The sequence below is a fragment of the Thalia democratica genome, chromosome 2, assembly GCF_965202585.1.
Source record: "Thalia democratica chromosome 2, ktThaDemo2.hap1.1, whole genome shotgun sequence".
Lineage (NCBI taxonomy): Eukaryota > Metazoa > Chordata > Thaliacea > Salpida > Salpidae > Thalia > Thalia democratica.
In genome coordinates this window covers 75,756,199-75,769,077 of record NC_139166.1, presented here as the reverse complement: position 1 = coordinate 75,769,077, position 12,879 = coordinate 75,756,199, and positions in this window count along the sequence as shown.

Here is a 12,879-nt window from a genome sequence, read left to right as displayed (position 1 = left end):
TTTTAGTTACTATTCTAAGTTTTTGCATCCAAAAATTTTTTCTCTAACTATTTGATTCGTATGTTATAACATGATATAAAACTATAAAAATGCTAAAACATAAGGTAAGTTTTTAAAAAATTTATAATTATGATTAAATTTTGAAGTTCTTTTTCAATAGAAATTATCATAAGTGATGAGTGGTTTAATAAAATTTGCACTATTTAAGTTTTTAATTAAAAAAATACTTTTTAATTTAAAACAATAACACTCAATACCAACTAAGTATTATTAACTGGTTTTAATTATTTTATTAACATTTAAATTTCATTGTTCTCTAACAGGCTTAGAGGATTATAGGTTTATAAGGCTTAGAGGATTATAGGCTTAAATTGATTTGTCTATGAACAAGTAAGTCGTAATATGTTTAGTGTTTTTATTGATATTTAAAACTTATTGTTATCTGAGTTGCATAAAAAAAAACAAGTTGCTAAATCAAAGTCTTTCAAGCGTAAAAATGCAAAGTTCAACATTCAAAACATTTTTTTTTATTCAAAAGGTTTAGAGCAGTGATACAAACAAACTTTATTAGTAAGTATTATTTTTTAAATAAAATCAAAATATGAAAAACATTAGAAGTAGCAATGTTTTTTTTCATATTTTTGTTCTTTATTGTGAAGTTGCTTAAATAGGTATATAGAAACTTAGTACAGTTACCTGCCAACTAGGTACGTACTTCATAGGTACGAACTGCCAGTATTGTACGCACTTTTTATCAAAAAAACCTTAAATTAAATAACTTCTTCTTTTTCGCCTGAGTTAGTTATAAACGTCAGTTATTCGTCATACAACGGTATAAAGAAAAATTGTCGTTAAATTACCTTGCCGTAATTTTGTCCTGATGTTCTAATATTGTTTGAGTTTAAGCTATTTAAAAAAAATGTTTGATTGTCTGAATCTGAGTAGTCGTGCATCTCTAGTTTCTAGAGTCGTTAATTCTTACAGGAAGAGAATTTAACATCAGTTTTTATTTATATTAGCATTACAATGTTTCACTAAGAAAAACTTCCGTAGACGGTAGGTGAATTTTTTTTTACTAATGTATCACAAAAATCACACAAGTCATTCTGCATTTTATGATAAAGAGCGAAGAAAAAAGAAGTTTGGCATTTTATTTTTGAACTTTTAAATTACACTAGATATTTCCGAAACGTTTTGAAGCTTACAATAAATGTTCCAGGAAGTTGTTGGAATTTATATTAAAAAATTGTTGGAATTAATATTAAGAAATTGTTTGAATTTATATTAAGAATATCTTGGAATTTATATTAAGAAATGTATTAAATACTTTATGGAAAATTTTCTTACTTATACTAAAACTTATGTAAATTTTCCAATTAAGCACTAGATATCCCAGAAAAAAGAAAGTGACAGGAGGATTCTGACCCCGCCAGGTCTTAAATTCAAACATAGATCCAGATTTGGAACCAGTTAGATATAAATTTTGTGGATCCGAAGTATAGCTAATTCTTCTTTACTTCAAATTTATTGTAGACTAATTAATATCTATTGAACTTTCAAAATTAATAAAAAAGTTATATTAGAAAAATTTATGAGACTTTATACAGAAGAACTATAGATTTTCATAAACAGCTTTTTTTTTGATATTTTTATTTGTTTAAGGATAAAAATACGCTCAGAAATCTTTAATCCAAGGGCTTGGTGTAAGAAAAACCTTTCGGTTATCGAGTCACACACTACGGATACAGTTAATGTGTTTTCCAGAAGAGTAAAAAATGAAACAGAAAAAACTACAAAACTACAAAGTAGCAAATTAATCTCACATAACAACTATGCGTTTATGGCAGGGACCGGCAGGTATTGAGGGCAAATTTTCGAAAATAAAACTCTTCCAGTGACGCATTTGTAGTTTTAACTACAATATCTCATTTTCCCCGTTAACTACATTTATGACCGTTTGTCTTTAAATGAAAAACAAAAAAATATAAAGTAATTTTCAAAAATCTCGTAAATTTTACCTTAGACCTTTTTTTATTGTTTTTTAAGTTAGTAAAAAATTACATACTTGCGGACTGCATTTTACCATTTGTAGTGCGTATTCAAAATGTTATAAAAATATACTTATACAGGCCACTTTTTCACTCTTCATGGGCCGTATGTGGCCTGAAGGCCGCAGTGTACCGATCTCTGGTTTATGGAAAGACTTAAGGATTTAGATAGTGGAAGTAAAAATACTTTTTCTTAAAAAATACTACTGTTATTTGATTTTGTAAATAGAAAATTAACGCAAGGTATAAATGCCACCGCATTGGCGGTTAATGGAAAACTAAACAAAAAGTCATATATTATATGTGGGACCTTTATGTGTTAGTTTAGTTTTATTGTTATCTACTGAATCAGAGAACTGTTTAGATACAAAAGTACTAAAATGTGGTAAGTTGCAAATAAAAGAAACGATTGTATTACTTAATAGATAATCGTTAACGGTTTAATTTTTAACCGTTAATTTTTGATAAATGAAGATACAATTTATGCAATAACTCTTCAAATCTGTATTTTGCTTTGCATAAATTTTTGTTGTAGGGTATATTGTATTTTTTTGGAAATCTTAGGATTTTGTATTTCTGAAAGCAAACGTTAATTTCGAAAAGTCATAAAATATTTCTTGTATGTAACTTTAGCTGCGGGTAACCCTGATAATTTGAGCTCATATTTGTATGCTTTATGGTTAAAAAAATCTAGATATACAGGTAAAAAAATTACAGTATAACATAAACAAGTAAAATCAAAATTATTAAAACTTTGCTCAATTGGTTAGTAAAAGTCGTTGTAGTTTAAAAATATAATTTCTTAAATAGTATCTAATATTCTTCAAAAATTTAAAAAGAAATATTTTGTTATACGACAATAAATTTATAATCTTTTTTTTAATTTAAAGTGGATACTTTTGTGAGACTTCTGATTTAAACTAACTTTATTGAATATAACAAAATCTTAAAAACCACACTCTTGTTGAACTTGTTTTATTCATTAGTTAATTATGGGGAAATAAACTTAAAGCAGAGTAACTTTTAAAATTTAGTTTAAAGGTAATTCAATATAAAAAAAACTTTAATTAAAACATATCAGATACTGTTTTATTTAAAAAATAGCCAAATTTTATTTTAACTTTTATCAATTTATATTTATAACAAATTTGAATCGTTCTTAAACATTTTGCAAGAAAAACAGATTATCTAAGCCAGCATTACTTTTTCATTATCATAAGTCTAAAAACAATTTGCTATGTTAAAGTTTTCATGAAGTTGCAATTATAAATATAAACAACCTAAGATTAGAAAAACAAACATTCAAAAGAAAAAGCTAATTTACATACCTAAAGATAAAAAACTAATTTAAAATTAATTTTTAAGACTAAAAATCAAACAAAATTCAACAATTGGATAAAATTTTCAAATGCTTTTAATAAAGAATAGCAGCAAAAAAATTTAACGTATTTAAACTAGAACTAGTTTGTATCTTTAAAGACACATTTAGGCCAATCTATTTATTATCAAAAATTAAAATTTTTATTAGTACACTTTGTGCTAAGTCATTGCAAAGTTCATACACATCAAACTAAATTTAAAACTTACTTGTAAGTAAAATTAATTAAATTTTACTATTACATTTTCAAAGTTTAAATATTAAACTTTTGACTCATTTATTTCTGAAGCTTGTTGCTTTTTCTCATTCTTTTTGATCTGCTTCAAGTTCTCTCTTATTCCCTTATAAAAAATGACAACAACCAGAATAATAAGCAGAATGAACAGAGAAATCAGTAGAGGCGCTAGGACTGGATGGACTTCTTTTTTCTTAACATCAGCTTTATCAACATCATTCACTGTTTGATTTACTAACGCAGCTTTTCTTATGGTAGCCAAGGTTGAAGTAACAGAAATGTTTTTCATGGTTTTAAGTTTTATTAAAAAAACCACTAGTAGTTAAACTGCATAAAAAATATCTTATCAGAATAAAAGTTTTTAGTCAAACTCGTTGTTTTCATTATGTGTAAGTAATAGTTTCTAAACATTGAAGTTGTAGCTGATATTATCTAGCTATAATTTAAGTTATACAACAAATTAGATAAATAATGTTTATAAATATGTTTTAGAGCCTACATAGATATTTTTTTCGTTAATTTTTAGTAAGAACTATAAAATTTTAAATATAGTTTACCTATGATCTTAATTCTGTTTGAGTATGACTTTTAACGAAAGCAAAAAATCTCATTGATTAAAGTTTAAAACTTTACAACATATAAAAATAAAAACAAAACAAAATTCAATGTCTTTTAGACATATAAATTTAGAATGAAAGTTTTTTAAAGAGTAACATTAATCGACTATGCAGTACTTATGTTTGATAAACATAAAATAAAACTTTTTCGTTATCTCTCACATTTTTTTTAAATTAGGCATAACTAATGGTAAGTGATTTTAAACTATTTAAATTAAGTATCATTAGTTTTTAGCTTCTTAACTTTTAACTGATTGAAATTAAGTTTGACGCTTTTTAATGTTTGGGGAATGCGAAATTATATAGAATTAAAATGTTAGTTAATAAAACTACTTTTAAGTTGATACCAATGAATAAAAAGTTTTACTTTCTATTTTTCCTTTGTTTTTAAACTTAATGAAATCTTTAATTTCTTTTTCTTTAATTTTTAGAACTAATGCCTTTTAGTTTAATAACAGTTATTTTTATAAGTTAACAGTAACTTTTATTTTTATGAATATATAGTGAGTTTAAAACAAAAAAAAGTTATGTAGTAAAAAATTGAGAGAGTGTAACTTGTTTTTATGCTTCAATAACCTGTAATCGTTTAGCCAAGTTTTACATGAGTAACTAGACACTTTGTAAACTTTGCGCAAAGTCACTCGGAGTTCACTTGTCAGTGAGATATTTTTGTTTTAAACAATACTTGTTTACACTTGTTCTGCCTACTTGATGTTGTTTTAGCTTATATCAGTTATTGAAATTAAATATTTCTGTAACGAGATTTTTTAAGTAACTTAATTTTTTTATAAATTCAATTGACTTTAATTAACTTTTTTAATTTTAAAGTATATAAAAAATACACCTAATTACAATTAATTACATTTATTTTAATCTTATAAGAATTTTTTTTTGATATATAGTCCTGAACAAGACGTTAAAAGGTATCCATGGTGTGTGACTCGATAACCGAAAGGTTTTTTGTGCACCAACTCTTAGGACCAAATATTTTGAGCGTATATAGTTTAGGAATAGTGAAGCTTTTTACTGCATTTAAGCACAAGGTTTAAAACATCTTTTAATTAAATACATTTAGTTTACTTTTTTATTGTTCAAATAAAATAAAGCTTTTATATATTGATTTAGTTAAATGTTTTACAGGCATAACACTTCTATTTCCTCTGTTTGAGGAATTGAAAAATGTTTTACTCAACATAAGCTACTGGTAAAAAATTATCAAACTGTTATATGAAAAATTATTTAAGTATTGTAGTTGATACAGGGTGGCAAAATGTTTTCGGAAAGTTTTCTCAAGGTTTTTAAAGTTTCTTCCTTTAAAAGACACATTTTATGTCTATTTTTAGTTTAAAAATCAGTTTAAGGTAACAAACTGTTTTCAATAACATAACAATAAGAAAAAAAATATCTTAAACCTTTATTAAAAGTGTTAAAAAGAAATTATGATCACAAAAAAGTTTAATCTATATGATATATGTTTTTTTGCAAAATTTATACTTTACTACTTAACATGTGAAAAGATTTTCAAATTTCATGTTTTGCCATATTTTTTAGTTTAACTTTGTTCTGAATGCCAGCTTTTTTAGTGATTTTTGTTTAAAATTCCAGGGTTGTTTCACAATATCTCAAATTCCAGGTTTTTTAAGGTCTTATAGCCTAAATTCAAGGTTTTTAGGTTTTTTTTGCAACCCTGTTGATTCGTGTTACAGACTATATGAGTAATAATAACAGTTACTGAAAATAAACAATATTGTTTTTTAATTAATTTTTTTTCTTTAGAAAAAATCAGGTAGTTTTGATGATTTCAGTTAGCATAAAAGTTTTATCTATGACATTAAATAGATTTAACAAATTTTGCTAGTGCTAGTCTCATTATTGAATCATCTAAATTACTTTTGACAAATGATAAATTATTAAGATTTCATACTATGATTTTAAACTTTTTTTCATTACAGATTTTTATTAAGAGTAGTTTTGATATAAAAACAATTATAGTATTATTATAGGAAAGCTAACTGGTCTAATGAAAATTGTTCAAAAGTTGTACATGTATAATGAGTACTGGTATAATGTTAGTAAAATAATTACTTATATTTGTTTAGTAAACATTTTGTTTTAAGTAGAAAAATGTTCAATACAAAAATTTTATTAATCTTCTCGATTAAAAAAAGCAGATAAATGTTAAAATTTTCAAAGCTTTGTGTAGAAACAAAACAAAAACAACTCACAAAAAAGTTAATGGAAATAATTTAAGAAACTAAATTGTATAATGCACTACACATTTTAGCAACTGTAAGGAAAAGGAGCCATGTCATTTCAAATAGCAATCATTGACCTAAGTTACTCACTCATAAATGAAATTAAGATTAAAAAAAAAAACTTAAGTTTTTAGTGCTAAGCTGACATAGTAAAATTTTAAAGTTTTAGGAACAGTTAATTTTTTTTTAACAATGCAAAATAGTATTTAAACATAAAAGTCTAGTTTAAAATTCTGTTTAATATATACTTATTTACAAATGTTTAATGTTGTTTACATATTTTTAATTTTAACTATGGTCCAGTTTTGGTAAAAAACACTGTGATTAAAGCTAAAAAATCTCCAGCAGTAGAATTTAAAATATTCTTATTAAAAAAATGAATTCTACTGCCGGGGATTTTTTATTACTGAGCACAATACCTTTATCAACTTATACTATTTGAATAAGATTTATTTAAGCACTGACGAGGTCTTTGACCGAAACTCAGTTTGTAAAATAAATTCTTGAAAGAATAAATTCATATTTTTGTCGAGTCTACTTTGGTCTATTTTTGGGTGAATTGAAAACTCGTTTTTTTCTCTAATTTAATCAAACCTTAGCTGCTTCTATCTTTTCAAACTAATTTTTTTTTTGCTTCTGTTTTTGTATTTAATTGATTTAAATACAATAACAAGGTAACCTATACTTCAAGTTTATTTCTGTAATATTTTTACTTTTATGTTATGTCAACATTTTTTTTACAAAAAATAACATTGTTACTTATATGTATAAAATATATATTGAGTAAACAACAAGAGCCAGCCAGATTTTATAGAGTTTATTTTTTGCTAGATTTTGAATGAGATTTAGTTGATTTAATTACAATATTTTATTATATTATAACCAATTCTGTTGAAGAACTTGATTTTTCTTAATTTTGAAAAAATTGAATTTTTTAAGAGTTAAATTTTTTTTAAGGTTAATTTTCAATGGTTTTTAACTATAAAAAAATCTTTTTTTGAACACTCATACAGTTAAAAACACAAATTCAGCAACATTTCGTAGTCAAAAGGAAAAAAAAAAATTTTGAAAAATAGTTTTTTTGTTAAAAAAGTACATTAATTAAGTAACATTAAAAATCTTAAAACAGATCCCTATTTTTGAGATATTAAAAAATTTAATACATTTTATAACTTATAAATTACAACTATAGTTTTGGCAATCAAAAAAATAATAATTTGTCCGAATTAGAATAGTCTTTCACCCTTTTTATGTAGATGTTTATACCTGGTATTAAAATTATAATGAAAATTATTTTCAAAAACGTTAGTTTAAAGTTAGTTTTAAGTGATCACCAAAAAACAAACCGAGTTTTCAATCCACCCCTAATCTTCCAAAACTTTTGAATAATATAGTGTGTATTATTGAAAGTGATAGAAATAGAAATTTTCAAAAAACATTTTAAATCATAAGTTTTATATGTAACATGAAACATAATTTACTTTTGACATTTATTAACGTTGATTTTTGTTGTTAGTGTAAAAGATTAATTAAATTTTTTGATGTATTTCTCTTTTAAAAGACTAAAATAATTTGATTTATTTTAGTCTGATAACCACCTTATTAAACTGATGATATTAGACATTTTTATATAAATACAGTACAAATATAATTCGTTAAATGTGTTTATGGGTTATGTAATAGAAGATTTTATATTAGTGTTTAGTTAAAATTAAACAATATCAAATTTTAGTGGTTTTCAATAAGTGTAAATAAAGGCAAATATTTTAAGTAAGACTGATGTATACAAAATACTGCTCAAGTAAATTAAAAAATGAGAAATAAATTGAAATAATTATTGTGAGTGTACAAAAAAAATTTAATGTAAAAGTTTTAGAAGTTTTTTGTATGTTTTAACAACATTAGTTTATTTTATAAAAGTTTAGTCTAAAGTTGGGTATTGAAGTTTTTTTGTTATATTATGAAAAATGTAAGTTTTCATTTCTTTTAGTGTAAATACTTTATTTACTCGAACAACATTAGCTATTAATGAATAGTACAGTTTATTTATATAAATATTGATAATAAAATGAAAAATGTCTTAAAAAATACAATGTGTTCAGTAGTAGAAAAACAAAATGGTTGCCAGGGGAAACAAGCTAAGACAGTTTTTTGAAAAATTGGAAAAAGTCTTTTTTTTTTGGGTCTAAATTACCAAAAGTCAGTATTTTTGTTTTAATTTCAAAAAGTGAGTTTTTTTAGTTGAAAATTGCAAAATTCGTTAGTTTTAATTTACAAAATTCCTAAATTTTCAAAGCCTTAAAATGGTAAAAAATTAACAAAAAACATTTTAATTCAGACTAAGATTGCTAAAATTTGCAAGAAACTTACTTACAAAATAGTTAAACTGCATAGCCTGCAAATGGTAAAATTAAATTAAAAAAATCCTTTATAAAGTCAGACTAAAATTTCAACATTTTCCTAGAAACATGTTAAAATATTACCTTATTTGAATAAGTAGTTGGTATGTATAATCTTTTTAGTATGAATGACTTGTGGCAAGCACACTTGAATAGTGAAACTTTAATTTATTCACAAAAGTCTATTTTGCGACATTTTAAAATCAGACTGTCTTTTGTTTAAATAAGTTGTTAAAATCATTTTAACTAAGCACTTTAGTTTAGTATTTGATGTAACAAGTTTATGTGTATGGTTTATCTTTTTAGATAATTTGTTACATTTATTTAATTTAAAAAAAAGTAAAAGCAGAATCTTTTTTTTTTTTGCAATTTGCAGGTTTCATAACTAATGACAAGAGGAAGTATTTTATAAAATATATATGTTGCTTACTTTGTTATAATTATTATTAAGTTTGTAAAGTAAGTAAAGGTAGAAAAGTGCATTTTATTTTCTTTAAAGATTTTAGTTTTAATCATATGAGAAAATATTTATTTTATATGACAGAACATGGTTAGTTTACTTATTTGTAGTACTTTGTAAAACTACTAAAGATTTTAAAATTAACAGGATTAAACTTCTTTGTTATCAGTTTTGAAAATCAAAAGTTTTATACTTGATGATAAAAGGATTTTTTTATACAACATATATACAGTTTTCTTTTTCTATCTAATATTTAACAGTTACTTAACTCTGTAAAACTAATCATAATCTAATTTTCTTTTATTAAATGGTAATAGGTAGTAATTTATATAAAAGATATGCTAATAAATTTAATTCTTACAGTACATTTTTTGAATTATTTAAGTATGTAAAATTAGTGAGAATATATTTTAATATTCTTACTAAATTAATTTCATAGGAAGTAATAAAAGGTAATGTTACATGCAACAGATGTATGATTATACCTTATTTCATATAGTTTTGTTTTTAGTTCAAAAATGTGTACTGAATATGAAGTTTGTACTGAAATGCATAACTTTTAGAATATATCAGGGTTGCCTTTTTTACCTGAAAACCTAGAAAAACTTGGAATTTGACAATTTAGGCAAAAAAAACTTGAAAAAACCTGGAAAAATCTGGAATTTTTTAAGTTTGATTTTTTGTCAATTTATACAAAATAGATAAAATTAAAATACTTGTAGTTTTTATGACTTATAAACTTGTAGTTTTAGCTAACTTTATTGTTATGGAAACAATAATGTTTTAACATTAACTTTTTGTTGATATTGTAAGTGACTGTAAGTCATTAGGAAAGAAATAAAAACATTACTTTGTACTTGTATTATCTATTAGGGATAAAATTTAAGTTTTACTTAAAATTCTTTTAAAAGAAAAGAGTCAATTTAAAGCAAGAAGAAATCAAAGAAAAATAGTAAGTTAAAACTAATTTTAGTTCTGCATACTTGTTAAATGTTATTTCAATCGTAGCACTCACTTCTAGGACTTAGTTAAACTATTGTTTTTTAAACAAGAACTAAGTCCAAGAAGTCCAACTTTAAATATCAAATAGTCATTTAATAATATATTTTAACAAGAATTAGTAAAAGGAAACACGTTCGAACTAATAAAAAATTTAAGTAGACTTTTAGCTACTTGTTTTAAACCATCACAACGGCTTTTGATCATCCACCTTCCAATTTAGTTCAGGTTAAAGGACAAAATAAATTGCAATACTTTCTGTAACTCTTAAGTAACTTATATTTTTAGAACAGAAAGTTTTTAAAAAAAAATAATAACTTACTACAAAAAACCTAGAAGAAATTCAGAAAACCTGGAAGAATTTTTGTAAACCTTCAAAAAGTTTTGATAATACGTGTGACAACCCTGATATGCGTACTCGAAATACATACTTAAAAAAATATGCATACGCTGGTTGTGTATTTAACTTAAAGTACGTACTTAAAACTCGTATCTGAGGTAAAAGTAAGGCAAAAATTAATAAACTTCGCGTGGCAACCTAATAGTTAAAACTACAGTGTCTATTGACAATCTATAGATAAAATTTAAAAGGGCCACAAAGTCTGAAAGTACTTTATAATGAAGTTACTGCACTGCTAACTGTGTAGATATGTGTTTTAATAAAAGCTGTTTTATTCTGTTGAAAACATGAACTATTATAATATAATAAATGAGTTATTTTCAATTGTAATTATAAAATATTTTATATATATGTATATATTATAAGAAAAAAAAAATTTCAACTGTCGGTTACAAAAAAAAGTTATTTTAACATATCAGCCTTATGTTGAATAGCTTCTTACTGTTAAATATACATAAGAGTGAAAAATTATAAACCTTAGTGGTTTATAATTGTTTCATAAAATTTGCATTCAGCGTAGTTTGAATAGTGTTTTATAAAGTTAGATATTTGTACAGTTCCTAGTTCAAGATATCAAATCTTAATTTGTAATGTAACTATGCATTTTGACTATTGTAGGGTATGACCTATTTTAATAGTAAATAACTATAGAACTGTTCAGATGGCATAAAAACTAATGTTGTAGTAACATAAAACAGAAAATAATAATTATTTTAAATCTAGTATAAAGGTTTGTTTTATGTTAGGTGTAGTGTTCCTCCATTTTTTATTGTTAGATTATGCAGTAGCATGCACCGTTTTTTTGAGTGTTATAAGTCATTCCTTCAATGTCTTTATATCATTAAAAACAAAAATTAGCTTTGCTTAACATTCAACACAACAAATTACTTTCTGGATTCAAAACTTTCAATCTAGCAGGTTTTCTCATTACTAAAAATGATTTTAAAGTTGAAATTTTATCGGACTTAAGTGTTTGCTGAGGTTTTTTGTTTAATGGTTTCGAAGGTAAAATATTGATTTTTGAAATATATTTTTATTGTTTTAAATACTCTAATTAAAAAGAATGTAAACTAAATGACAATTCAATCTTTTTTTTTTATAATTCTATGAGATTGCAGTCTAAAACATAAGTGACAAAAACTTTTTTGTAAGCTCTTTTTCTAGATCAGTTAATAACTGCTGAACACTAATTTTTTTTTCCAGATTACTGGAGATTACTGGAGAACTGCAATTTATAATAGCCTCAGTTCTCCAGTAATTCGATTCTAATTTCCAGCAATAATACATCAATAACTGCTTTGTAACTCTTTACAACATTTGTTGTTAAGAGATGTTCTAACATAATGTGATAAACACAAAAACAATACATTGCTTTATTGTGCTAGCCCAGAACTAATTATGTAAATACCTTTCATTCAACACGCACTCAATCACCCTACATTTAATTTCTCTACTAATACCTACATAACACAGAGAGTAAAAGTAAATAAAATGGTTTTTAAAATTACCGTCGAGTTTAGCGGTGGCGCACAACAATGCTTCGGCAAAGAGAAGAGCTTCACAGAGGAGCTGCTCCTGAATGATGAGGAATGGACGATCGGATCACTGTTAACCTACATAAAGGACAACATGTTGGCGCAGAATGAGGACAAGTTCTTCAGGGAGACATCCTCGGAGCTGAGAGCCGGCATCATGGTTTTCGTCAACGACTGCGACTGGGATCTGCTCGACAATGATTGTTACGTCATAGAGCGAGGTGACGTCATCACTTTCGTTTCGACCCTTCACGGAGGTTAACTTTTTTTTGGTGACCTTCTTTAATATTTCAATAAATTACTGTTGCACAACTTTTGGTCTTGCTGTTTTGTATAAAATTTTTTTTGATAGAATTCTTAATGAAGTTGGTAGGTTAACTGACAATTTATATAGTTCTAAGCAAGTGATTTAAATATTTTTGCACAACAAAACTATTCATTTTTCACTAACATAATTTCTTAAAAAGCGTTTGCTAATAAAGAGATCCGAGCGAAACTAGTTCAACTGTTCACTGGTATATATAATAATGACAAATTTAACAGTACTCTTTTA